Source organism: Nicotiana tomentosiformis, chromosome 2 (assembly GCF_000390325.3).
Source record: "Nicotiana tomentosiformis chromosome 2, ASM39032v3, whole genome shotgun sequence".
NCBI lineage: Eukaryota > Viridiplantae > Streptophyta > Magnoliopsida > Solanales > Solanaceae > Nicotiana > Nicotiana tomentosiformis.
The window spans coordinates 89,552,291-89,579,969 of record NC_090813.1 but is presented as its reverse complement, the minus strand read 5'-3'; the positions used below and the strand labels follow the sequence as shown (position 1 = coordinate 89,579,969).

At 36.9% G+C, this 27,679-nt stretch overlaps 1 long non-coding RNA gene across 2 annotated transcripts; it reads right to left on the bottom strand.

The window, feature by feature from the left end:
* Positions 1–8,279: 8,279 nt before the first annotated feature.
* Positions 8,280–22,978, bottom strand: LOC138906593 (uncharacterized). 2 transcript variants are annotated; one of them, XR_011414066.1, is made up of 3 exons: positions 21,387–22,914; positions 8,667–8,771; positions 8,280–8,569 (listed from the first exon to the last, which is right to left on the bottom strand). It is a non-coding gene; the product is annotated as an uncharacterized lncRNA (long non-coding RNA). The 2 variants fall into 2 exon arrangements; XR_011414067.1 differs by lacking the exon at positions 8,667–8,771 and having other exon boundaries at positions 21,387–22,978.
* Between the last annotated feature and the right edge of the window lie 4,701 nt (positions 22,979–27,679).

Sequence of the window (27,679 nt, the reverse complement as noted above, 5' to 3'; positions counted from 1 at the left end):
ACCTATTAGTTTTAATCCTAAACATGATATGTTTTTAGGAATGATGCAAATTATTACTGCTCACAAATGGTATATTAAATGTACTATTCTCATTGATAATAATTTTTCTATTACAAACATTGCCATGATTGATAGTGGAGCAGATGTTAGCTGCATTCAAGAAGGTTTAATACCTATGAAATATTTTCAAAAAACTACTCATATGGTTAGATCTGTATCCGGACATGCTTTAGATATAAAGTATAAATTGCCTAATACGGGTATTTGTCAGAATAAAGTTTGTATTCCTCACTTCTTTTTCTTGGTTAAAAATCAGTTATACCCTCCAATTATACTTGGAACACCGTTTATTAACGCTATTTATCCTTTTACCAGTATTGACTCGAAAGGTTTTACTGCTACTTATAAGGATAAAGAGATTAGTTATACTTTTGTTACGGATCCAGTAACTAGAGATATTAATGCTTTAATTAATATGAAGCAAAAACATGTTGATTCTTTACAATTAGAATTGTTTAGTATGAATATATTTGATACTTTAAATTTTACTAAAGTATAGAAAAAAATCAAATTGATTTCCGAGCAGATTGCTATTGATATTTGTGCTGAGCATCCTAGTGCTTTTTGGAATCGAAAAAAGCATATTGTCACTCTTACATATGAAGACAATTTCTCTGAGAATGATATTCCGACTAAATCTAGACCTTGTCAGATGAGCGCAGAATTAGTAGAATTTTGCAAAAAAGAGATTGATAGTTTGCTATCAAAGGGTCTGATAAAACCCTCAAAATCTCCTTGGTCATGTACAGCCTTTTATGTTAATAACGCAGCTGAAAAGGAACGTGGTGTTCCTAGATTAGTCATAAATTATAAGCCCTTGAATAAATATTTAAAGTGGGTTAGGTATCCTATTCCTAATAAAAGAGATTTATTGTCTAGAATATATGACGCCAATATATTTTCAAAATTTGATTTAAAATCTGGATATTGGCAGATTCAAATATTTAAAGAGCATACTTATAGGACTGCTTTTAATGTTCCATTTGGGCAATATGAATGGAATGTTATGCCTTTTGGTTTGAAAAATGCCCCTTCAGAATTCTAAAAAATTATGAATGATATTTTCAACCTCTATCTAGACTTCGTCATTGTCTATATCGATGACATTTTGATATTTTTCAAAACACTTGAAATGCATATTAAGCATTTAGATATTTTCAAAAGAATTGTTATACAAAATGGTTTGGTAATCTCAAAACAAAAAATGAGTTTATTCCAAACTAACATTCGATTCTTAGAACATTATATTTGTCAGGGAAAGATTACTCCTATTCAAAGATCGATTGATTTTGCCTCAAAATTTCCCGATGTTATTACTGATAGAACTCAGTTACAAAGATTTTTGGGAAGTTTAAATTATATTTCGCCGTTTTATAAAGATCTATCACGTGATTTAGCCCCCTTATATGATAGGCTAAAAAAGAATTATAAAAATTCTTGGACTGATAGTCACACTACTTTGGTCAAAAATATTAAGCAACGTGTTAAATCTTTACCTTGCTTAACCCTTGCTAATCCTGCATGGCAAAAGATTATAGAGATTGATGCGTCTAATATTGGTTACGGAGGGATTTTGAAACAGATAAATCCCAATGATAAATATGAATATCTGATTAGATTCTACTCTGGTAAATGGTCTGAAGCCCAGAGAAAATACGCTACCGTGGCACATGAAATGTTAACCATAGTAAAATGTGTTTTAAAATTTCAAGACGACTTATACAATCAAAAGATTTTGATAAAAACTGACGCATAATCTGTTAAATATATGTTTAACAAAGATTTTAAACATGATGCCTCGAAAATGATATTTGCAAGGTGGCAGGCTCAATTAGCCCCTTTTGATTTTGAAATACAATATAAAAAGGGAATTGATAATTCTCTGCCAGATTTCTTATCCCGTGAATATTTATAGGATGGAACCCCCCTGGGGTAGGGGAAGAGGTAGAGGTTGGGAAAGATCGTCCCCACAGTCCAGAGGAAGGTCATCACCTTCGGGATCGTCATACGGATCCTCATCAAACTCCCCAGTTATACAAATGGGAAGAAGGAGTTTAGTCAATGAGAGGATATCTCTCAGAGAAGAAGCATCAATCGGACCATCCGTCCATCTGGAAGATATTCCAGAAGATAGTCCGTTATACGCACATTTGCAAGCATATTTGACTGCTCAAAAACAGAAAGATACTTCTGTTAAGCAAAGTGATACGTTTGCTTCCATTTCTAAAGATGACAATGATGATATCAAGTCATACGAGAAAGTGTCAAAAAGAGAAATGATATTTCTCTTAGAAAACTCTGACATTTAGAGAAAAGAAGAACCATGGAAGATATTCCAAAGATATTTGATAAATGGGTTATACTATCCAGGTGAGTCATACAAAATCCGTTCCTACTATGAAACAATATTGACCAGTACTGGCAGTGCAGATTTTCTGCACTTTTCTGGGTATAGCACAGACGAAAACGTTTATAACTTCTCGAAGATTATAATTAAACAGATTATATCTATTGAAGACTGGGGTATATCCACAATGAAAGAAAGGCAGATAAGCCTTAACAAAAATAAAATGAATTTTACCTATTGGGATTATATCCAAGCTTTTGATAAAGTGTTATACTACAATAATGATAGACACAAACATACTTGGTTTATAAAAGTATGTGCAAAGATATTTAAAGCAATTGTTCCTAATTGGTTTCTAAACTGGTGGTCATACCACGGTCCAACAATAAAAATTTTACCAGATCCATTTCTCATGTTATACAAAGAATGGATAAAAATTTCTCCTTTTATAAACAATTTATATCACGCAGATCATATCTGCTATCCAAAAAAAATTAACCAAATTTATTTCTTTCTGGAATTTTCTATTCCTTGGATACACAAGTGGAATCCAGAAGTCGGATTCACTGAAGAACAAGTCCCATGCTTATACAGGACTTTTTACAACAATTTTTGGGATAAGCTAATGAAGAAGGATCCCAAAACAAAAACCTTATATGGTCAAGAACTCTTGGATTCAATCGAGATGACAATCCAAGAATATTCCAGCAAACCTCAGAAAGAGGTAATTGATGACAGTTCAGTAAGGCATATTGCCAGAAGGATCTCCTTTCAAGAAGGAGATAAAGCAGAGATGATTAATAAATACTTGGAAGAGGTCAAAAGAAATTTACTTCATTCCATCAATCAATATAAAAAATCAGATACGTCAATGCAGAGTGAAACAAGCAACGATGATATAGCTGAAGATTCTCAGCCCATTGAAGCAGAAAGAATATTATCTGAAGAAGACTTAAATGAAACAGAAGAATTCATCCGCAAAATGAAAGAAGCGGAAAAGAGACCAGCACGGTGAAACAGCTGGACCCCACTCAAACAGTAAAGCCGCCGGACCCCACTCAAACAGTAAATACACTATTTTAACAGCAGATACACTGTTTCAACAGTAGAAACACTGTAACAGGGACCCACGGGACCCACTTTTTATTGTTCATAGATTCCTTTTCTTTTTCTATTTATAGAATTCATTCGTTCATTCTTCAGAGGCAGGCGTTGAGACTCCCTCTCTCTAGAATTCTCTCTCTCTCTCTCTCTCTCTCTCTCTCTCTCTCTCTCTCTAAGAGTAAGTAAAGAGTTAGTTTAAAATTTGTAGATTGTAATAGAAGATCAAGTAAATAAAATTTTTTGGTTCTTCATCTTCAGGGCCTTGCTTCTTGGCCACAAGTTACATATTTCTGTCTTTTCTTAGTTAGCTTTTCTTCTAGTCTCTCCTCTCTGGCCGTGACAATCTCCGGCTAAGAGACATCATATCTATGTTGAATATCTAACTTCTCTCCTATATACACCATGAAAGCGACGACATCTATTAAAATATAAATGAGTTTTATATATAGAGTTTTGACTTGGTGTCAAGATGGTTGGTACAGTCTGATATAGCACTGCTCTTATTGGCTTTGCCTTAGTGGCTTCATCTAGCCAACCGTAAACCTCAGCCCGATAAAGGAAGTTAAAAGGGCATCCTCTTTCACGGTTAGAATTGCGAGACACATGGGCTCAATAAAAGTATGTATTATATTATGACAGACCCCTTGCTTGAGTAAAGGTTTTTAACCTTCCATACAGTCATTAAACTATATATAAAATTCAAGTATATTTCAATTCTTATATCCTTACTGATTGTGCGGATTACCGCCAGTCTTTAAATATAAGGATACTGAATTAGCTAGATTTAGAATTCTCAAATATGTTAAAATAGAAATCTTTAACTGGTGCAAACCTTCCAGGCATATAAAAGCCAGATGTGAGGTGTGAAACAAGTCCAGTTCTCGGTCAAACGGTGATTTCTGTTTTAATTTAATTGAGAAGGCATGGCGGATTACCGCCCGCCACTTGATCCTGTTAAATGGCGGGTTTTTGTTTTGGGATCCTTCTTTATTAACTTATCCCAAAAATTATTGTAAAAAGTCCTGTATAAGCATGGGACTTATTCTTCAGTGAATCCGACTTCTGGATTCCACTTGTGTATCCAAGGAATAGAAAATTCCAGAAAGAAATAAATTTGGTTAATTTTTTCTGGATAGCAGATATGATCTGCGTGATATAAATTGTTTATAAAAGGAGAAATTTTTATCCATTCTTTGTATAACATGAGAAATGGATCTGGTAAAATTTTTATTGTTGGACCGTGGTATGACCACCTGCGACTGATGCCAATTGAAGGGAAGGCACGTCCCTATTTATAGATTCTTCAAAGATACCAGTTGATGGGTTAATTGCGATGTGGGAGTAGAGATTTTCAGAGTCCAACATAGACTTGTTCTCCTAATTCAATTCTAATGAAGAAAGCTACAAGCAAAAGGCTTCTAACCAATTTGGATACTTACGGATTTTGACAAAACTGTATAAGGCCAAAAATAGTAAGGGGCAAAGTCTCAAAAGTCCATATAATTAGGAAGGCAAGAAGTAAATTATATTTTTGATTCTTTCAGTAATGTCTCACATGAATTTCAATTAGAATCTCAAAGTTATAGTTTAGATTCTTTTCAGTTAATCTTTTTACGTGAAGATAAATTGGTTGTTTGCAAAAATGGGTAAAATAAATAGACATTTGTTACCTAAATACTTCAAGCCTAGTTTTCAAAAGTTTAAAGATCTTGACGAGTCTTGAAGTAGGGGGCATTTGTAGGCATATAAATTTTATTGGAATTAAATCCGTAAAATAATTGGGACTATATTTTAAAATTCAAGATATATCAGTTCAAATAAATTTATTGAACTAATATAATTAGATTAATTATAAGCCCAATATATATAGATTAAATAAATAAGCCTTAATCAATTGGGCTAGTTCATTTAATTGAGCTAAAGTGATGAGCCCAGTTCATTAAGCCCAAGATGTCATCTTCCTAGAGGCCCAATTTGGTGTCACGTGTCAAATGACATGGCACGCCAAGTCAAACAGAAGAGCCAATAGGATCATGCCATGTGTCAAAATGACAAGGCATGCCAAGTCACATTAAAAGGCCAATGAAACCGCGCCACGTGTGCAAGTGACATGTTCTGGCCAACCAAATGCGGCCTTGTCATACTTCAATTTGATTGGTCGGAAAGAGTTTGTTCTTATCATAACTCTTCCCTAGGGGTCTTCATAACCAGAAAAGATACCAGAAGTTATGACAAGAAGCAAGAAAGAGTTCGTGGATCAAACGCTGCAAATTCCTCCACAAGTTTCAAGCTTCAAGCAATCAAATTCAAGTTCAAGCTCAAGAACGAAGAACAAATCAAGTTGAAGTTCAAGCAATCAAGTTCAAGCTCAAGAACGATGAACAAGTCAAGATTCAAGGAGTACGAGTTCAAATCAAAGTTCGTGCTAGTTGAATTCAAGATCAGCGTGCGTGACAACAAATATAGGTTCAAGATCAAGCTCAAATGCCCTTGAATTTATTTACTATTGAAAAGAAGAATCAGAGGATTCATAGAGATTGTATACTCATATTATTTGAAATCAAATACTACGATTGTTGCAATATTTTTCTATCTTGATTTTATTTTCTGACGCAATTTATTATCTACAAACACATTTGCAAGGTTCAAATACACTTTTAGAGTTCCATTATGATGTTTTAAGTGTTTTGCAACCTAAATTACTCGCATTTTAGGCATTTCAACATGTTTTTGCTTGTATGAGGCGATGATTCCTCAGATAATCTTTTTCCCAATTGTGAAGTTTGCGTTTAGTACTGTAAAGATATTTTGCTGAGGGAGTGGCGATAATTTTTAGGGAGTAGTCTAATTCAACTATCTTCTCAGGTGATATGATTAATTCAATTTTTAGGGTGTAATCTGAACTTTTTCATTTCAGCTGGGCCTCAAGAAGAGACTAGAGAGAGTGATGCTGCTGATCCGAATGAACAGACTCATGCTGCTGATCCGAGTGAACAGACTCATGCTGCTGATTTGAATGAACAAACTCATGGTGACCTCGGAAACGAGGAGGACAATGCTTAGAAGTCGGACTAATGACATATAGAAAGCAGTACGGATAAAAAGGGCGCAAGTTAGTTTTACTCTACATTTACTTTGGTATTTTCTTTCCTGGTCTCTATTCAAACGCTGAGGAGGACGATGCTTAGAAATTGGATTATATGACATAGATAGCAGTAAGGGGAAAAAGGGCACATGTTAGTTTTGCTGCATTTACGCAAGTTAGTTTTACTGCATTTACTTTGGTATTTCCTTTCCTGGTATCTGTTCACACGCTGAATTCAAATAATACACACTTTGATATGAGATTCATTCCATGTAATAGAATGTCCAACAAGAAAATGGAATTCTAAAGGGCATCAGTATAAGAAACTACTTTCTGTTGAGTTGTGACTGTCAATGATTTGGGCTCTTTTAGCTCTCATATGCGTCGTGCCAATTCCACAAGTTTCTCTTCTTTCATTGCACCTCTTTTTACTCTCTGCGTGTCAACCGTTATTCTGTTGATACCAATTTCTCACATCATAAATGAAAAAAATGAAAGAAACATGACCCTGTCTTTCTTAAATTTTCTTTTTTTGCCAAAATCTTTAGTTGAAAATATGAACATTGCAAATATCCACCGTAAATCTGAAAAAGTTTGTATACTATACACAGAAATATTAACACTTTTGGGGTAGACATCCATTGCAGGGATTGTTACCTTCTATGTTAATTTTATTATCGAGGCAAATTTCCATAAAAGACTGCCAAGATTATTAAATCCTGTGTTTCATTAAAAGAAGGGTCTAAGGAGGTTCATGTAACACCCCCAGTTAGAGAATGAGAATCATATGAACCTCGCATAGACATGATAAAAAATGGGTCTTGCGTCTAATTCAATTCAAAAGCGAATATTAATCCTATAACCGATGTGAGAAACTCAACATGTCACTTTAAAATCTAACTGACAGTGTAGAAAAAAAAGAAGGTAAAATAGTGTTTTTGTTAAAATATAAAGAGCAAACGGAAAGAGGAAATCAACTAAAAATTAGCAGAATAGCATGTAATTAGAAAATTGCAATTTGCGGCACTTTGTTTCTTCAATTTACTAGTTAATTTATGTGCGCTTGTAGAAAATAATGAATTTATGATATGATCCTATTGTAAATTTAGTCAATATCAAGATAGAATAGATAAAAGTTTCATATACACGCATACAAATATAAGTATTTCCTTTTCAAAACTCTTCATATCATGAATGTCAAAATTAATTTCTTGTAAATCCTAAAAATAGAAAAAAAACTTAATCATGCGCTTCATTAATTCCCGGAACAGAACATTTAAAAAAATTGAAAATATCACTTAAAAATGGACTTTAAAGCCAAAACTAAAAGTCCGAAAAATTTCAATATCTCAAAGACTCAAACCATGTAAAAATGGTATATATTGCATGCGAAGAACAAAATAATCAAAAGATGCAAACTTTATTGGTATAATCAAAATCTAATATCAAGTAGGAATCAAGAATATTCAAGATAGAGATATGCGAGATACGAACCAAACATGATCAAAGAGAGTTCCTCCGTTTTCTTAAACCACCTAACTATCTCTTGGGCAAGTTGACTTAAAGAAGTGTGGAGAAAAAACTTTCAAATGTTTTGTTAGACCAACAATAGTTGCAGATTGCAATATAAATGATCTTCAATCAAAAAACATAAGAAAATACTTGGAAGTAACTCTTCCATCCTTTGCATGTCATGTTGGGCATTCTTATTCAACACTTGTAAGGTGGTAAAATTCATCACAATATTACTGGAAGAACCACTTAATTAGAACAGTCAATATTCAAAAATGACAGTCTTATTTTTTCTTGGAAATTCTATAATGAGATGGAAAATCCAATTAATATGCATCTGCAGCTTCAGCATATCGTGCTTTCCTTTTCTTTGTCAACCCTGTATAAGTTGAAAAAACACGACAACAGAGCAATGCTATGTTGCTTGATTACCCTTCTTCCTTTTGAGATGTGGTCTTCGGCTGGGTCGGAGAAAAAGAAGGACATGGTTAGTCAGATGCATCTCATTACATATATTTCCACACAATCATGTGAAAAATGAAAGAGCCAATTAATCACCTGGATGTGGAAAGCGCATAACAATGAGTCATGTTTATAAAAAGGGGAAAAAGTTGATTGTATCAGAGAGTCTGGAAGGTGACATCTTCCCGTGAAATTAAAAAACTACCAAAAACACATACAAAAGCATCTGTAAGAAGAAGATATTACAACCCTAATTAATACTCCAGCATTATTCTCTTGGTTTGCTGTTGAAGACGTTAGATGAAATAGCATAAATATCTACACTTTCACAATCATAAATTTAACTTAAAATATCAAGCTAGCGAGAGAAGTATTTCATGATGATTCTGTAATATCTTATCTTGGGACTAATAAACTTACAATATAGACAACAACGAGAAGATTCAACCTACCAATTCGATTAGTAAGAAGCTTACAGTCCTGTAAGCGAACAATCTTGTATTATTTTCACCATAGAGGTCTGGCCTAACATATTCATGCACATACTTCTGTTAGACTCAAGCCTTTAAGTTATGGTCTTCTTTTTTCTCTCTCCATTTTTCTACCAGATAAAAGACAACTCATGCAACATCAAATACAAAGTATTAACCTTAAATGCCACAATAGTCTCCATCTTAATCACCAGAATGATCAGTTCTAGTTTATCTCCCGTCACACGTTCCATCCCTCCCCTAACCCGATAAAATTTAGAGTTTGGTTTCATATTTTAGCAGATTATTTAGAGAATAAATGATAGAGACTTTTGGGCTTTCTATTAAAAGCGAAGATCTAAGGAGGCTTTTGGCTTACTTAGACCAGCTTTTTAGATATATAGATTGCTAAATTAATTGTATATATATTTTCAAATTCTAGGATAGATAATAGGTTCTATTAATTTACTTACCTTGTATAGTGTTCTACAATGTAGTTTTGGACAATCTCCTCTTCTTGAATCATCAAACTATCCATAAAACTCCTGTGTTCTACTCTCATTTTTTTTTACATTTCTTGTTCTTCATCTCAAACTCATTTCTCAGGTTGCAATAGTGGACTTGAATCTTTCCTCTTATTTTTTGCTTGTACTTCAAAACTGTTTCTAGCACTTCATTATCGCGGAATTACAAATGAGACTCTCAAAGTAGTGCTCTTTATTTTGCGATCCAAGTATACAATTTATCACCCATACATTCCGAACATCCGAAAGTCGTAAACCTATATGTGATGACCCAAAATGTCATATTTAAATTTAATAATTAATTTTGTATTTTACGACCTCAAAAAGTACTATTTATCATTTTTCGACTTGCGTGCGCAGTCCATAAAAAATTTTTGCAAAGTTTTTATGTGAAAAATGAATTAAAATGTGAATTAGAGTTTTAAAACTCAACTGAGTTGACTTTGGTCAACATTTTGAGCAAACGGACTCGGATCAGTATTTTGATAGTTTCGTATGTCCGTATCGTGATTTAGGACTTGGACGTATGCCCAGAATTAAATTCCGAGGTTCCTAGCCCGAGATATGGAATTCTGATGAAAAAAATTAAAAGTTTAAGTTCAAATAGTGACCGGATATCGAATTATGTGCAAACGACCCCGGAATAGAATTTTGATGATTTCAACAGCTCCGTATGGTGATTTTGGACTTAGGAGCATGATCAGAATTTTATTTGAAAGTCCGTAGTGAAATTAGGCTTAAATAGCTAAAACAAGAATTTAAGTTTGGAATTTTGACCGGGGAGTTGACCTTTTGATACTGGAGTCGGAATCCAGTTCTGAAAATTTTTATAACTCCGTTATGTCATTTAGGACTTGTGTGCAAAATTTGAGGTCAATCGGACTTGATTTGATAGGTTTCGACATCGAATGTAGAAGTTGGAAATTTTAAGTTTCATTAAGCTTGAATTGGAGCATGATTCGTGATTTTAGCGTCGTTTTATGTGATTTGAGGTCTCAAATAAGTTCGTATGATATTTTAGGACTTGTTGATATATTTGGTTGAGGTCCCGAGGGCTCGGGTGAATTTCAGATGGTTAACGGATCAAAAATTAGACTTAAAACGCTGCTGTAATTTTTCTCTTCTACTGAATATTCTGGGCTATGATCGAGCCCAAGATCGAGCCCAGGGTCGACGGCCAGGGACGAGGCTCAGGATCGAGCCCACATATCGAGCCCAGCTCGAGGGTCATGATCGAAAGCTCAGACTAGATGCCATGATCGAGGCGATGATCGAAGGCTCAGGCTCGATGCCATGATCGAGGCCATGATCGAAGGCTCGGCCTCGATGCCATGATCGAGGCCATGATCGAGGCGCAACCTCGATGCCATGATCGAGGCCATGATAATCCCAGTTCCGAAGGCTGCCTGGGCAGATCTATAAATGAGGGAATTTCGTCCCATTTGCTATTTTTGACGAACTTGAGCTTGATTAGAGGCGACTTTTGTTTGATTTTCAAGAAAAGATATTGGGGTAAGTGATTCTAACTCGGATTTGGTCTATATACACAAATATATTATTATTTTTACCATTTAATTAGTGTTTTGAGATTGAAATTTGGGAAATTTTTAGAAATCTCATAGAAACGAATTTTTGAGATTTCGGTATCGATTCGAAGTCGGATTTGAGTGAAACTAGTATGGTTGGACTCGTAATTGAATGAGTTATCGGATTTCATAACTTTCGCTGGATTCCGATACGTGGGCCCCACTGACAAATTTTTAATTAATTTCGGAATTTTTATTGAAAATGTAGTATTTTCTTGTAGAATTGATTCCTATAAATTTTAGTGATTGTATCGAATTATTTTTGGTTAGATTCGATCCAATCAAAGTTGGATAATCGAGGAAAAGGCCTACTAGTGGATTAAATTGGAGCAAGACGAGGTAAGTCTCTTGTCTAATCTTGTGAGGGAAAAATTACTCCATAGGTAATTAAAGTAATAATTGTTGCTAATTGTGGGGGCTACGTACGCACGAGGTGTCGAGAGTCAGTGCGTAGCTACTATTAATGCTAAAGACCGGGTAGTTTAGGACTCAAAGCATGAATTACTTGTGTAAATTGTGTTCTTTGTTTAATTAATTATATTTGATATATATACCATATGCTTGATTTATGTTAGATAAAGATATTAAAGGATGAAAATATCATATGCTTGATTTTCTGTTTAAATTAATTAATTGTTAAGAGAAATTGTTCATCCTCTCGAATTGATTTTATAATAAACATACTCTCTTTCCGGAGGTACATAAGAAAATGTCCTCCTTTCTTGCGGAGCGGGCCGAACGCCTCGGCAGGATAGATGCATCTATGGATTGTGCCGCATGTCCTTCGGCAATGTACACGACACTCTGGATTGGGCCGTACGACCTCGGCAGAAATCGTGCTTAATAATAATAATAACTACACGATACTTGGACAGTTTATTGCAGCTTGTAAAGCTATTTGATAAATTGAAAATTTATTGAAATTGAATTGCAGCTTGTAAAGTTATTTGATAAATTGGAAATGTTATTGAAATTGAAGGATTTAATTAATAGATTGGAAATTGTTGCATTTGAAGGATTTTTATTATTTCTGCTAGTTTTATAAAATTATTGTTAACTCTGTGAATCATGCTATTTGAATAATTTTAATTTATTCTATTTATTATTGTTGACCCTTGGTGAGTGTCAAAGTCGGTCATCTCGTCTCTACCACTTCGAGATTAGGCTTGATACTTACTGGGCACACGTTGTTTACATACTCATGCTACACTTGCTGCACTTTTGGTGCAGGATCTGAGACAGATACTAGTGGAGGACCTATCATCGCACATCCTCGTTATCCAGGGGCATAGTGGTGAGTTGCCTTTCTGAGCCATCCTGCAGCTACCAGTGCCTCTTCTTGTATTTTTTAATTCTGTCTATTTTTATTTCAGACAGTATTTGGAGTTTTGTCTAATCTACTAGATGTTTATACACTTGTGACACCAGGTCTTGGCACACACATTGATAGAATTTGGTGTCTTATTATTTTTCTTGGATTTAAAATTTATCGCTATATGTTTAATTTATTAGTTGACTTGCCTAGCTATAATGTTGGGCGCCATCACGACCTATAGGTAAAATTGGATCGTGACCACATGGTATCAGAGCCCTAGGTTCACATTGGTCTCACAAGTTATGAACAGACCTAATAGAGTCTTGCGGATCGGTACGGAGACATCTGTACTTAACTTCGAGAGGCTATAGGGTGTTAGGAAACTACCTTTCTTCATATTCTATCGTGAAATTAATGTAGTACTAAATATCCTTCTTTTATTCTCTCACAGATGGTGAGAACGCGCTCTAATGAGGTTCCAGATCAGGGAAGAGCTGCTCCCCCAGTTGCTAGAGGCCGAGGGAGGGCTCCAGCCCGTGGTAGAGGGCGAGGACGTCCCAGGACTGTTCTAGTTATGCCGCCAGTGGGTCCAGCAGAGAACCCCATTGTTGAGGAACAGGATGAGGTGCCTGTGGCAGAGCCAGCTCTTGTGGATTTCACATCTGCACTGGGATTTCAAGATGTCACGGGTCGTATGCTGCGGTTCATGGACAATATGACTCAGGCCGGTTTATTTTCGGCAGTCCCAACCACATCTCAGGCGGGCGGGGGATCACAGACCCCTACCGCACAGGCTCATGGACAGGCAGCTGCTGTATATCAGACCCAGGATGCACTACCCGTGGGTGGAGCCCAACTAATGGCAGTAGCTACACCTGAGCCCAGGCAAGCTGTAGCCGTTGATCCGCAGAAGCTATTGGACAGATGGACTAGACTACATCCTCTTGTTTTTGGGGGTGAGCGACATGAGGATCCCAGGATTTCATTGATCGGTGCAAAGATAGACTGTACAACATGAGGATATTGGAGTCTCATGGGGTAGACTTTGCTACTTTTTAGCTAGAGGGCAGAGCCTGTAGATGGTGGCAGTCTTATGTTCTTGGCAGACCAGCAGATTCTTCTCCCATAACTTGGGACAGGTTTACCCGTATCTTCCTGGACAGGTATATTCCACCCTCCCAGAGGGAAGAGTTGAGGTTTCAGTTTGAGCAGCTCCAGCAGGGTCAGATGTCAGTAACCGATTATGAGGCGAGGTTTTCTGAGTTATGTTGCCATGCACTTATGATACTCCATACTGAGGCAGAGAAAGTGCGGAGGTTTGTTGCGGGTTTACATACTGGCAATCAGGCCACTATGGCTCGAGAGGTTAAGATGGGTACTTCTTACGAGCTAGTCGTGGAGATAGCCCGCAGGATTTAGGGTGAACGTCAGCGGAGCCGAGAGCAGGTTATGAGAGATAAGCGGTTCAGGTATTCTGGAGAGTTCAGATGTGCTCGTCTGGGGGCAGAGGTCAGTTCATGAGAGGGCAGTCCAGCAGGCCCCCATATCCAGCACCACCGCCTCCTCGGGGTGCTCTAGTGCGACCTTATTTCAGTGTTATACCAGAGAGTTCTTATCGCTCACCAACTATTCAGGGTCCTCCCAGTGGGTATTCAGTTCCCCAGAGCCAGACTCTTAGTCAGCAACCCATCGCACCGAAGAGTTGTTATGAGTGCGGGGATCCCAGTCACATACAGAGATTTTGCCCCAAGCTTCGGGTTAAGCTAGTGTAATAGGGTCAGCAACCTTTGAATACTGAACCAGTTGCCCCACCAGTTATCCGACCACCGAGAGGTGGAGAACAGGTGGGTAGAGGCCGTCCTAGAGGTGGAGGCCAGCCAGGTGGAGGCTAGCCAGTTGGCGCTCCAGCTCGGTTCTATACATTTCAGGCCAGACCAGATGCAAAGGCCTCAAATATTGTGATTACAGGTATTATTTCTGTTTGCGGCAAAGATGCCTCAGTATTATTTGATCCAGGATCTACGTATTCATATGTGTCATCTCTATTTGCTCCATTCCTGGGTATTTCTCGTGAGTCCTTGCGTACTCCTATTTATGTGTCCACTCATGTGGGCGATTCTGTTGTAGTGAACCGAATCTACCGGTCCTGTATTATTACATTCTGTGGTTATGAAACTAGAGCAGATCTCTTATTGCTTGAGATGACCGATTTTGAAATTATTCTGGGCATGGACTGGTTATCTCCATATCATGTTATTCTAGATTGTCATGCCAAGACTGTTACGCTATTCCAGCATTGCCTAAGCTAGAGTGGAAGGGTTCGTATGTTAGTTCATTTAATCGAGTTATTTCTTTTATAAAGGCTCAACACATGGTTGAGAAGAGTTGTTTGGCTTATCTAGCCTATGTTTGGGATACTACTGCAGAGAATCCGGCTATTAATTCAGTGCCTGTAGTTCGGGAGTTCTCCGATGTATTTCCTTCAGATCTTCCAGGTATGCCACCTGATCGTGATATTGATTTATGTATTGATTTGGCTCCAGATACTCAGCCTATATCTATCCCACTGTATCGCATGGCTCCGAAAGAATTGAAAGAACAACTTGAAGCCAAAGGGTTCGTCAGACCGAGTGTATCGCCTTGGGGTGCACCGGTATTATTTGTGAAAAAGAAGGATGGAACAATGCGGATGTGTATTGATTATCGCCAATTGAACAAAGTCACTATTAAGAACAAGTACCCATTGCCGCGTATTGATGATCTATTTGACCAGTTGCAGGGTGCTAAGGTGTTCTCTAAGATTGACTTGAGGTCGGGGTACCATCAATTGAAGATTCGGGATTCGGATGTTCCGAAGACTGCTTTTCGGACTAGATATGGTCATTATAAGCTTATGGTGATGTCCTTCGGTTTAACTAACGCCCCAGAAGCATTTATGGATTTGATGAACATGGTATTCATGCCATATATTGATTCGTTTGTCATTGTCTTCATTGATGATATTTTGATCTACTAGCGAAGTAAGGAGGAGCATGAGCAGCATATGAGAGTAGTGCTTCAGATGCTACGGGAACAAAAACTATATGCTAAGTTCTCTAAATGTGAGTTGTGGCTTGAGTATGTAGCATTTTTGGGGCATATTGTATTGCGTGAGGGCATTAAAGTTGATCCCAAAAAGATTGAGGTAGTTCAAAATTGGCATCGTCCCATTTCGGCGACTGAGATCATGAGTTTTCTTGGTTTAGTAGGTTATTATCGTCGGTTCGTGGAAGGTTTTTCGTCTATTGCAGCACCTTTAACCAAATTAACCCAGAAGGGTGCTCCGTTCCGATGGTCCGATGATTGTGAGGTGAGCTTTCAGAAGCTCAAGACAGCATTGACTACAGCGCCAGTGTTAGTGTTGCCTTCCGGTTCAATGATGTATACAGTGTATTGCGACGCTTCATGCGTTGGCTTGGGTTGTGTATTGATACAGGAAGGGCGAGTTATTGCATATGCTTCACGACAGCTGAAGCCCTACGAGAAGAATTATCCGGTACATAATTTGGAATTAGTTGCGATTCTTCACGCTCTTAAGATTTGGAAGCATTATCTTTATGGGGTGTCTTGTAAAGTTTACACTGATCATCGCAGTTTGCAGCATTTGTTCAAGCAGAGGGACCTAAATTTGAGGCAGCTCAGATGGCCGGAATTACTGAAAGATTATGATATTACTATCCTGTATCATCCGGGCAAAGCAAATATAGTTGCAGATGCCTTGATTAGAAAGGCGGAGAGTATGGGTAGTGCGGCTTTCATTTCAGCAGAGGAGAGGCCATTGGCTTCAGATATTCAATCCTTGGCCAACAGACTTGTGCGGCTGGATATTTCAGAGCCAGCCGAGTTCTTGCATGTGTTGTAGCTCAGTCTTCACTATTTGAACAGATCAAGGCTCGCCAGTATGATGATCCACACTTAATGGTTCTTCGAGAAACGGTACTACGGGGTGGTGCCAAGGAAATTACTATTGGAGCGGATGCCGTTCTGCGACTCCAGGATCGTCTATGTGTCCCTAATGTGGATGGACTGAGGAAAAAGATCCTAGAGGAGGCACACAGTTCTCGGTATTCTATTCATCCAGGTGCTACGAAGATGTATCGTGACCTGAGGCAGCATTATTGGTGGCGACGAATGAAAAAGGACATTGTTGAGCATATAGCTAGGTGTCTTAATTGTCAGCAAGTTAAATATGAGCACCAGAGGCCAGGTGGCCTACTTCAGCAGATGACTATACCGGAGTGGAAATGGGAACACATCACTATGGACTTTGTAGTTGGGTTTCCGCGGACCTTGCGGAAGTTTGATACAGTTTGGGTCATTGTTGACAGGTTGACGAAGTCGGCACATTTCATTCCGGTTGTGACTACGTATACTTCAGAGAGGTTGGCCCAAATTTATATTCAGGAGATAGTTCGGTTACACGGTGTTCCAATTTCTATCATATCAGATAGAGGTCCTCAGTTTACTTCATATTTCTGGAGAGCAGTACAGAGTGAGTTGGGGACCCGTGTAGAGCTCAGCACAGCCTTTCATCCGCAGACTGACGGGCAGTCTGAGCGGACAATTTAAATTTTGGAGGATATGCTCAGGGCATGTGTGATTGACTTTGGAGGTCAGTGGGATCATTTCTTGCCTTTGGCCGAGTTCGTTATAATAATAGTTACCAATCCAGCATCGAGATGGCTCCATTTGAGGCTTTATATGGTCGGCGATACCGTTCGCCCATCGGATGGTTTGAGCCCGGTGAGGCTAAATTATATGGTACTGATTTGGTGAAAGATGCCTTGGAAAAGGTAAAGTTGATTCAGGAGCGACTTCGTACAGTACAGTCCAGACAGAAGAGTTATGGAGATTAGAAAGTGCGAGATTTATCATTTATAATGGGTTAAAAAGTTCTCTTGAAGGTTTCACCGATGAAGGGAATCATGAGATTCGGGAAGAAGGGCAAGTTGAGCCCAAGGTTTATAGGCCCATTTGAGGTGTTGAGACGAGTTGGGAAGGTTGCTTATGAGCTTGCATTGCCTCATAACCTATCGGGAATTCAACCAGTTTTCTATGTATCTATGCTCCGGAAGTATCATGCCGACCTATCACATGTGTTAGACTTTAGCACAGTTCAGCTAGTTAATAGCTTGGGTTATGAAGAGGAGCCAGTTGCCATTGTTGATAAACAGGTTCGCCAGTTGAGGTCCAAGAGGATTTCTGTAGTAAAAGACCAGTGGAGGGGCGGGCCAACCAGTCGAGGAAGAGACTTGGGAGGCCGAGGAAAACATGCGGAGCAGATATCTACACTTATTTAGCACTTCAAGTATAATTCTAAATCCGTTCGAAGACGAATATTTGTTTTAGAGGTGGAGAATGTGATGACCCAAAATGTCATCTTTAAATTTAATAATTAATTCTGTGTTCTAAGACCTCGAAAAGCACTACTTATTATTTATCGACTTGCGTGCGCAGTCCGTAAAATTTTTTCAGAAATTCTTTATGTGAAAAATTAGAGCTTTAAAACTCAACTGGGTTGACTTTGGTCAACATTTCGAGCAAACAGACTCGGATCAGTATTTTGACAATGCCGGTAGGTCCGTATCGTGATTTGAAACATAGACGTATGCCCGAAATCAAATTCCGACGTCCCTAGCCCGAGATATAGAATTCTGATAAAAAAAAATTAAAAGTTTAAGTTCAAATAGTGATCGGATGTCAAATTATGTGCAAACGACCCCGGAATAAAATTTTGATGATTCCAACAGCTCCGTATGGTGATTTTGGACTTAGGAGCATGATCGGAATTTAATTTGGAAGTCCGTAGTGAAATTAGGCTTGAAATGGGTAAAACAAGAATTTAAGTTTGAAAGTTTGACCGGGGAGTTGACTTTTTGATACCGGAGTCGGAATGCAGTTCTGAAAATTTGTATAGCTCTGTTATGTCATTTATGACTTATGTGCAAATTTGAGGTCAATCGAACTTGATTTGATAGGTTTTGGCATTGAATGTAGATGTTGAAAATTCTAAGTTTCATTAAGCTTGAATTGGAGCATGATTCGTGATTTTAGCGTCGTTTTATGTGATTTGAGATTTCAAATAAGTTCGTATGATATTTTAGGACTTGTCGGTATATTTGGTTGAGGTCCCGATGGCCTCGGTTGAATTTCGGATGGTTAACGGATCAAAAATTAAACTTAAAAAGCAGCTATAATTTTTCTCTTCTGCTGAATATTCTAGGTTGTGATCGAGACCAAGATCGAGCCCAGATATCGAGCCCAGGGTCGACGGTCAGGGTCGAATCCAGAGATGAGGCTCAGGATCAAGCCCATATATCGAGCCCAGCTCGAGGGCCATGATCGAAGGCTCAGGCTCGATGCCATGATCGAAGGCTCAAGCTCGATGCCATGATCGAGGCTATGATCGAAGGCCCAGCCTCGATGCCATAATCGAGGCCATGACCGAGGCCCAGCCTCGATGCCATGATCGAGGCCTGGGCTCGAGGGCCATGATTGAAGCCACGATCGAAGCCCAGTTCCGAAGGCTGCCTCGGCAGATCTATAAAGGAGGGAATTTCGTCCCATTTGATATTTTTGACGAACTTGAGCTTGAGCAGAGGCGACTTTTGTCAGATTTTCAAGGAAAAACATTGGAGTAAGTATTTTTAACTCGGATTTGGTCTATATATACAAATATATCATTGCTTTCACTATTTAATTAGTGTTTTGAAGTTGAAATATGGGAAATTTTTAGAAATCTCATAGAAATAAATTTTTGAGATTTCGGTATCGATTCGGAGTCGGATTTGAGTGAAACTGGTATGGTTAGACTCGTAATTGAATGTGTTATCGAATTTCGTAACTTTTGCCGGTTTTCGAGACGTGAGCCCCACGGACAAAATTTTAATTAATTTCGAAATTTTTATTGAAAATGTAGTATTTTCTTATAGAATTGATTCCTATAAATTTTAGTGATTGTATCGAATTATTTTTGGTTAGATTCGAGCCAATCAAAGTTGGATAATCGAGAAAAAGGCCTACTAATGGATTAAATTGGAGCAAGACGAGGTAAGTCTCTTGTCTAATTTTGTGAGGGAAAAATTATCCCATAGGTAATTAAAGTAATAATTGTTGCTAATTGTGGGGGCTAAGTACGCACGAGGTGACGAGAGTCCGTGAGTAGCTACTAATAATGCTAAAGTCTGGGTAGTTTAGGACTCAAAGCATGAATTACTTGTGTAAATTATATATATATATATATATATATTGTAAATTGTTAGATAAAGATATTAAAGGATGGAAATATCATATGCTTGATTTACTGTTTAAATTAATTAATTGTTAAGAGAAATTGTTTATCCTCTCGAATTGATCTTATAATAAACATACTCTCTTTCCGGAGGTACATAAGAAAATGTCCTCCTTTCTTGTGGAGCGGGCCGAACGTCTCGGCAGGATAGATGCATCTATGGATCGTGCCGCACGTCCCTCGGCAGTGTACACGACACTCTGTATCGGGTCGTACGACCTCGGCATAAATCATGCTTAATAATAATAATAACTACACGATACTTGGACAGTTTATTGCAGCTTGTAAAACTATTTGATAAATTGAAAATTTATTGAAATTGAGTTGCAGCTTGTAAAGCTATTTGATAAATTGAAAATGTTATTGAAATTGAAGGATTTAATTAATAGATTGGAAATTGTTGCATTTGAAGGATTTTTATTATTTCTGCTAATTGAATAAAATTATTGTTAACTCTGTGAATCATGTTGATTTGAATAATTTTAATTTATTTTATTTATTATTGTTGACCCTTAGTAAGTGTCAAAGTCGGTCATCTTGTCTCTACTACTTTGAGATTAGACTTGGTACTTATTGGGTACACGTTGTTTACGTACTCATGCTATACTTGCTGCACTTTTTGTACAGGATCTGAGACAGATACTAGTGGAGGACCTATCATCGCACATCTTCGTTATCCAGGGGCGTAGTTGTGAGCTGCCTTTCTGAGCCGTCCTGCAGCTACCAATGCCTCTTCTTGTATTTTTAATTCTGTCTATTTTCATTTCAGACAGTATTTGGAGTTTTGTATAATCTACTAAATGCTCATACACTTTTGACACCAGGTCTTGGCACACACATTGGTAGAATTTGGTGTCTTATTATTTTTTTTGGATTTAAATTTTATCACTATATGTTTAATTTATTAGTTGGCTTGTCTAGCTATAGTGTTGGGCGCCATCACGACCTATAGGTGAAATTGGTTCGTGACATTATATATCGTGTTGGAAAGGCAAGACTCTCGACATCTTAATGAATTTCAATCTCTGTTACCAAGTTTATCTAATTCAAAAGCTTTTTTCAAATGTCAAAGCATTCCTAAAAATATAGCATCATCCTTACCCTTGCGTATAATTGGCTCATTGGATGGTAGGACACGTTGGGGTGCAGACTATCTTTAGTGCCTCTGAAAGGAGATTGTGCTACTGTATTTTCTGCATTTAGTTTTTCCTTTCTTGGATGCTCTTTAGGACCATCAACATTTCTATCTACTGTTTCAATGGATTAATTTTTTTTTTCCTGAAATTTTTCTTGAACCACATATTCGCATATCTGTCCTTTGACAATTTACTCTTATACATGAACAAATAAAAAAAAGAATCTCCATGTATAGTTAGTTTCACAGAAATTGCAGTAAGGGATACAGAGGCAATTATTTAAACATTGAACATAACCAACAATACAATGTTGTATAGGAGTGCTGCCTCAGGACAAAGTAGTTACTACCACAAAAAAGAAACACGCTAAATTCACAATAAGCGAGGGAAGATCAATCAATTACTAAAACAATAAGGAAAAATTTAGGAACAGAAATTAAAGTAAGATTAATTACCATGAAATGAGAAATAGTTCACTAACTCAGATTTCTCACGGTCCACCCGAATACTATGTTACTTTTGCATTATTACAACAAGAGTGAATATAGGTGCTTTTGCGCTCTGGCACATTCATCCATATAACTGCAATAACAACTACAACTTCCATCACATAAATCTTGAGCAAACCTAACTGGAATTTCCAGTTAATGTAAGCTTATATCATGATTAGACCAGAACTATCATAGGCTTACTCAATTACAAGAGATGGAAAAATGTTTTACATAGAAATCACAACTCGGTCTATGTGGTATTCTTTTTGGAAATAAAAAGTAAGAATTTTTAAAATTATCGGTCCACAGCAACCCAGACTCAATACATTATAGAGTAAAAAGAACACTTTCAAATAAAATTCTAGCCAATAATATTTGTCAGCTTCCAATAAGTGTCCATGCTACCTTAGGCTCGGCGATGGATAATAAATTTTCCTCAATCTCAGTAATCACCCTCAATTTCATTCAACATGAATAGAATAATAAAACCTTGAATCACATGTAAGCATGAATCAATTCCAACATATAATAAGTATAAGCAAGAAATCTACAAGAGCGGGCGATGAAACTAATACTACTACAACAGTTATCAATGCGTCGATGGAATTTTAAAAGTCTGGCAAAATGGAATACCAAAAAAAGGTTAGGATAATGGGACTGTTTAAAAACACTAAACTAGCTCTGTATTTCACGAAAAAGGTAATGAATTGACATGATATTAACATAACACATGAATTCAAGACATTACAATTTTCGTTATTGTGGAGTCCTAAAACGAATCAGAAGGTTTTGGTTCAAACAATTGGTTGAATATTGAAATGTTCGATTTTCATAAAACCAACACATGAATTCATCAGAGTATAATGAAGTCCCAAAAACTTTAAGGATCTTTAGATTTTGGATACCATATCCAACTACATATTCATCTTCGGTTCTCACCGCCATTAGTAGAACAAACCAATTTTGCCGCTTTTAGATATTCTAAATTCATCGGTTTAGGCAATATGCTAACACAAAATTGAATGATCAATGATGAAAGAGCGAAATGTACGAGTAAATTAGGAAAAACGCTTGAATAATAAATTAGAAAAAAACTTGAATAATAAGAGAATTAGGGACTTGCCCGATAGAGCAATTAGATAAGCTGAGAGAAACGTTACATGGAGATTGATTGTTTCAGATTGGCATGAATGAAGAAAGAAGAAGAGATGGAGACGTTTGGTTTAGTCGGTAGGGGGGAAACTGGTGCTAACACGATTGATTCAAGAGACATCTGTTAAAAATAAAAAGAAACGGCTTTTCAATTATTTTGTACAGAACAAATAAATGTAACTGTGAGGAAAATAAGTAAAAAATGCACAAAAAAGATAAATATGAATCCTAAACAAATAGAGGTTCCATGTCAGCATGTATTCTCCCACTTTTATAAATATACTAATTAATTGATCCGCGCTTCGCGCGTTAAAATATTTTATTTTGTAAATTTGGTTGAAATAAAAAAAGTAAAAAAATTTATAGTACAAAATATTAGAAAATATCTTAGATAAACATGCAAATAAAAAAAAATCAAATGTATTCGGAAAAAATACATCTGAAAAAATTAAAATAGAAAAACAAATTCAAATAAGTAGCCTATTGGAAAGGGAAGCTAACACCTATTTTATTGAGAGAGAAATATGTAACGTAAGTCTTCTCACCCTTGCCTCCTATTTATATGTGATTGTTGTTAATGCATATTGGTAATAAATGCACACACAAAATTTGATTCTTTACATGAAATGTGATCAAGATTTTTATTAAATGGCCTAAATACTTGAGTGTGGGAGATTCTTATGTTTAATTGTGCGGTCAAAATCACCATGAGGTATTCTCTAAATTAATCATGTACATGGATCTTCTGAATGTTAGTTACATAAGTAATTAATTGATATATCATGAAAAAGCATCATAGAATTTCCTCAAGCTAGTAAATAAATTGTTTAGATAATAACAAAAAAGATTTAAAAAATTACAATAGATGGCATATACAGTTGCTCGAATTTAAGGGAACAATATCACAAGAAGGCATCACAAACATTTCCTCAGGTCTCTAGAAAAAACAAAACAAAAAAGCTCTATTTCCGTATGGAAACAAAGATGGTCTCTTCATCCCTTAGAAAAACTATAAAAAGCTGTTCTTATTTGGCACAATAAGTATTCTGAAAATAGCGTATTCGTCTATATTAATTATTTTTTAACAAATGACACTGGAACCAAGCAATACCTTTGTATTTTATACATCAATTTTCCTCGAATGTTCTATGATTGAAAAGGATTGTTATTGTGAGAAGTGTTTGTCCTATATACAAGTTCTAAATTTAATCTTGAATAGTCTTGATAGAGTTGAAAGCCTCGTGGAGGACTAAAGCTACATCAGATTGGAAAACAAAAAGGTATATGAATAATGTAATAATACCAATTTAAGTATTTCAGGAATTTAATTTATAAAATGCTAAATTTCTAATCCATTAAATCTTAAATAACCAAAAAATAGGTTTTTGCAAAAACTAAGATATTTTTACTTCTTTTTTTCAGAAGATAATGTAAGGGTACAAGTTTATAACATCAACATATAAAGTATTTTGCAAAAACTAAATTTCTAATAACTAAACAGAAGAAGCTTTAAGCAAATCATAACTTTAGATGACAACGCCAAAAAATCAAATGCAAAAATATTCAAGCACAAATTTTTTTCTCCACAATAATCAAATTTACAACAAAAACTAAAGAAAATCCAAACAAAAGTTTGTTAATTTTTCTGAACACCCAAAAGATAATAAAGCAAGAAAAATGCACAAAATCTTCTTACCTAAATCGATGAAGGAGTTCAAGAAAGTTGCTTGGTATTCTGGTATATCCTGAAAGAAATACAATTATATTAATGAAAGAAAATAGTAGGACATAAAAAGATAGACGGGGACTTCAAGGTCTGTGAACGCCGACAGATCTACCTTGAGTCTCCGGACATCGGACCAATAGCAAATCTCAATCAACCTGAGCCGGTATCAAAATCTGCACAGAAAGTGCAGAGTGCAACATCAGTACAACCGACCCTATGTACTGGTAAATGTCGAGCCTAACCTCGACGAAGTAGTGACGAGGCTAAGGCAAGGCACCTACAATCAACTTGTATAATTTAACAGTGTATACGCAAATAATAGGAATGAAGAACTAAATAGGAAATGTCGGGAGGGGAGACATACTGAGGGGAATACAAGATAAAGAACTATAATAGAATGATCACCAGAGCAGTCAATATACCATGAATCAACAAGAATAGTGAATACAGTAAAGAAAAATGCACGGCATCACCCTTCGTGCTTTTACTCTCAATCTCACCATAAAATTTATAGAAACGGCACGGCATCACCCTTCATGCTTTTACTCTCATATCATGGCACGACATCACCCTTCGTGCATTAACACTCACAATATGGCACGACATCACCCTTCGTGCATTAATATTCACAATATGGCACGACATCACCCTTCGTGCATTAATATTCATAATATGGCACGGCATCACCCTTCGTGCATTAATACTCACAATATGGCACGGCATTACCCTTCGTGCATTAACACTCACAATATGACACGGCATCACCCTTCGTGCATTAACACTCTCCCTTACTATAATGCAATGCATAAATAACAACAGGGTGATAGAATAACAAGTACAAACCTTACTTCAACATTTGGTTCCATAATATCAATCTCAACTTGAAATAAAAACTCAATTATCACCAGAAAATTCCGTAAACATGATAAGAACGATAATTTGAACAGCACCAGTATAACACGTAGCAATTTGACATAGGAATAAGACAATATAAGAAAAACAGAGAAACATGAAAACAAGTAAATTGGCGGCGCATAAGTACTCGTCACCTCACATATACGCCGCTCACATGAATTTCACTTAGCAAATAATCTAAGGTTCCTAATTCCCTCAAATCAGGGTTAGACATAACACTTACCTCGCTCTGAATGCCTCTTAATTCTCAATCACAACTTTTCCTTTGGAATTCACCTCCAAAACACTCGTATCTATTAAAAAATAACTCAATAATATCAAATATTGCTAAAGGAATCAAATATATTGCATAAATTAAAATTTCCAAATTTTCCTCCGAATAAAAATCGTAAAATCGACCCCGGGCCCGCTTGGTCAAAACCTGAGGTTCGGACCAAAATATTTTTACCCATTCACCCCCGAGCCCGAATATGTAATTAGTTTTGAAATCCGACCTCAAATTGAGGTCTAAATCCCCAAATTCCCGAAATTCTTATTTACCCTAACCCCTAATTCTACCATGAAAACTCTAGATTTTAGGTTGAAAATTCATGAAATGTAATGGGTAATTGAAAGTAGATAGTTTACAATCACTTACCAACAATTTGGGGAAGGAATGACTCTTGAAAAATCACCCCTCACCGTTTGATTTTTGAGAAAAATGAGTTTTTTGGCAAAAATCCCGCTTTGGGTTCTGTTAAGTGTTGGGCGACACTGTTCATCGCGTTCGTGAGAGCACTATCGCATTCGCGAAGTGTATAACCTGCCAAGCTTTCGCGTTCGCGAGGCAGTGCTCGCGTTCACGTAGGCTACCCTTCCCTGGTCTTCACGTTCGCGAGACATTGCTCGTGTTCGCGATGAAGAAAAGGCTGACTTCCCCTCCCCAGTGCCTAACGCTAAGCATTCGTGATGGGCTTGTCGCGTTCGCGAAGGGTAACGCCCTCATCGCTTCGCGTTCGCGACCAAGCCTTCGCGTTCACGAAGAAGAAATCCTCAGCTGCCCAGTTTACTCTTCGCGTTTGCGAGAGTACCTTCGTGAACGCGAAGAAGGACATGCCAGAACACAGATTCTGCAGAAAAACCAGATTTTCAAAGTCCAAAACATCCCGTGGCCTATCCGAAACTCACCCGAGCCCTCGGGGTTCCAAACCAAACATGCACACAAGTCTAAAAATATCATACAAACTTGCTCGCGCGATCCAATCGCCAAAATAACACCTAGAACTCTAAATTTAGTACCAAATCAAATGAAATTCTCAAGAACACTTTAAAACTTTTAATTTCTCAACTAGACGTCCGAATCACGTCAAATCAACTCCATTTCTCACAAAATTTCACAGGCATGTCTTAAATATCATAATGAACCCTTACCGGGCTCCGAAACCAAAATACGGACCCGATACTAACAATGCCAAATATCAATCAATATTTAAAAACAAATAATTTTCAAACTTTTAATTTTCATAAAAAATTCATAACTCAAGCTAGGGACCTCCAAATTTGATTCTGGGCATACGCTCAGGTCCCATAGTTCGATATGGACCTACCGGGACTGTCAAATCACGGATGCGGGCCCATTTACAAAAAATAATAATCGAAATCAACTAAAATTAACTTTTAAGGCAAAAATTTTATTTTCAACATAAAAGCTTTCCGAAAACCTGTCCGGACTACGCACGCAAATCGAGGAGGGTAAAAATGAGATTTTAAAGGCTTAAGAGCGCAGATTCGAGTTCTAAAACATAACATGACCTTTTGGGTCATCACAGATTCTTGGTGATTTGATTGATGGTTCAACCTGCTCAGATCGGTAGAGCACCAGGTATCTGTGGACCCTTGGCATAATAGAATGCTAAGTTGAAGGGTGAGTATGAAATTTTAAGGAAACATGTGGAGGACCTGAGAGAGCAGATGATCATTGATCAAAAGATTGTGAATGAACGAATGGGCAAGCTCATCAAGGCCTTATCCCCTTACTTTTCTTCCTGCACAGGAATCCATATCTTTCACTCCTTCCAATTTCCCTCGAATTCCTATATTTTTTTATCCCTATGTTTGATAACATTGGTACTTTAGTTGTTTAAGTTGTCATATTTTTTATTGTTGAAACTACTGTGTTTTTATTATAATTACTCAACTATGGGCAATCACTCTATGTTGTGCAATGAAATTCACTTGTTGTTCTTGTTATTGTTTATGCGGTGTTGCCCAAGTGGCATGATTTAATGTTGCTGAACTTCTTTTTGGTTGTGCTTCTTTTGTTATTCTTTTCAATGATGCCAAAAGGGGGAAGTTACATAGGTGTCAACAGGGGGGAAGAATAGAATCGAAATGATATGTTGTGTTGTGCATGAAAGATAGGTGTTGTACATGAAATATAGTTCTACTTAGCAGGGGAAACGTTGTTGATAACATGTTGATTATA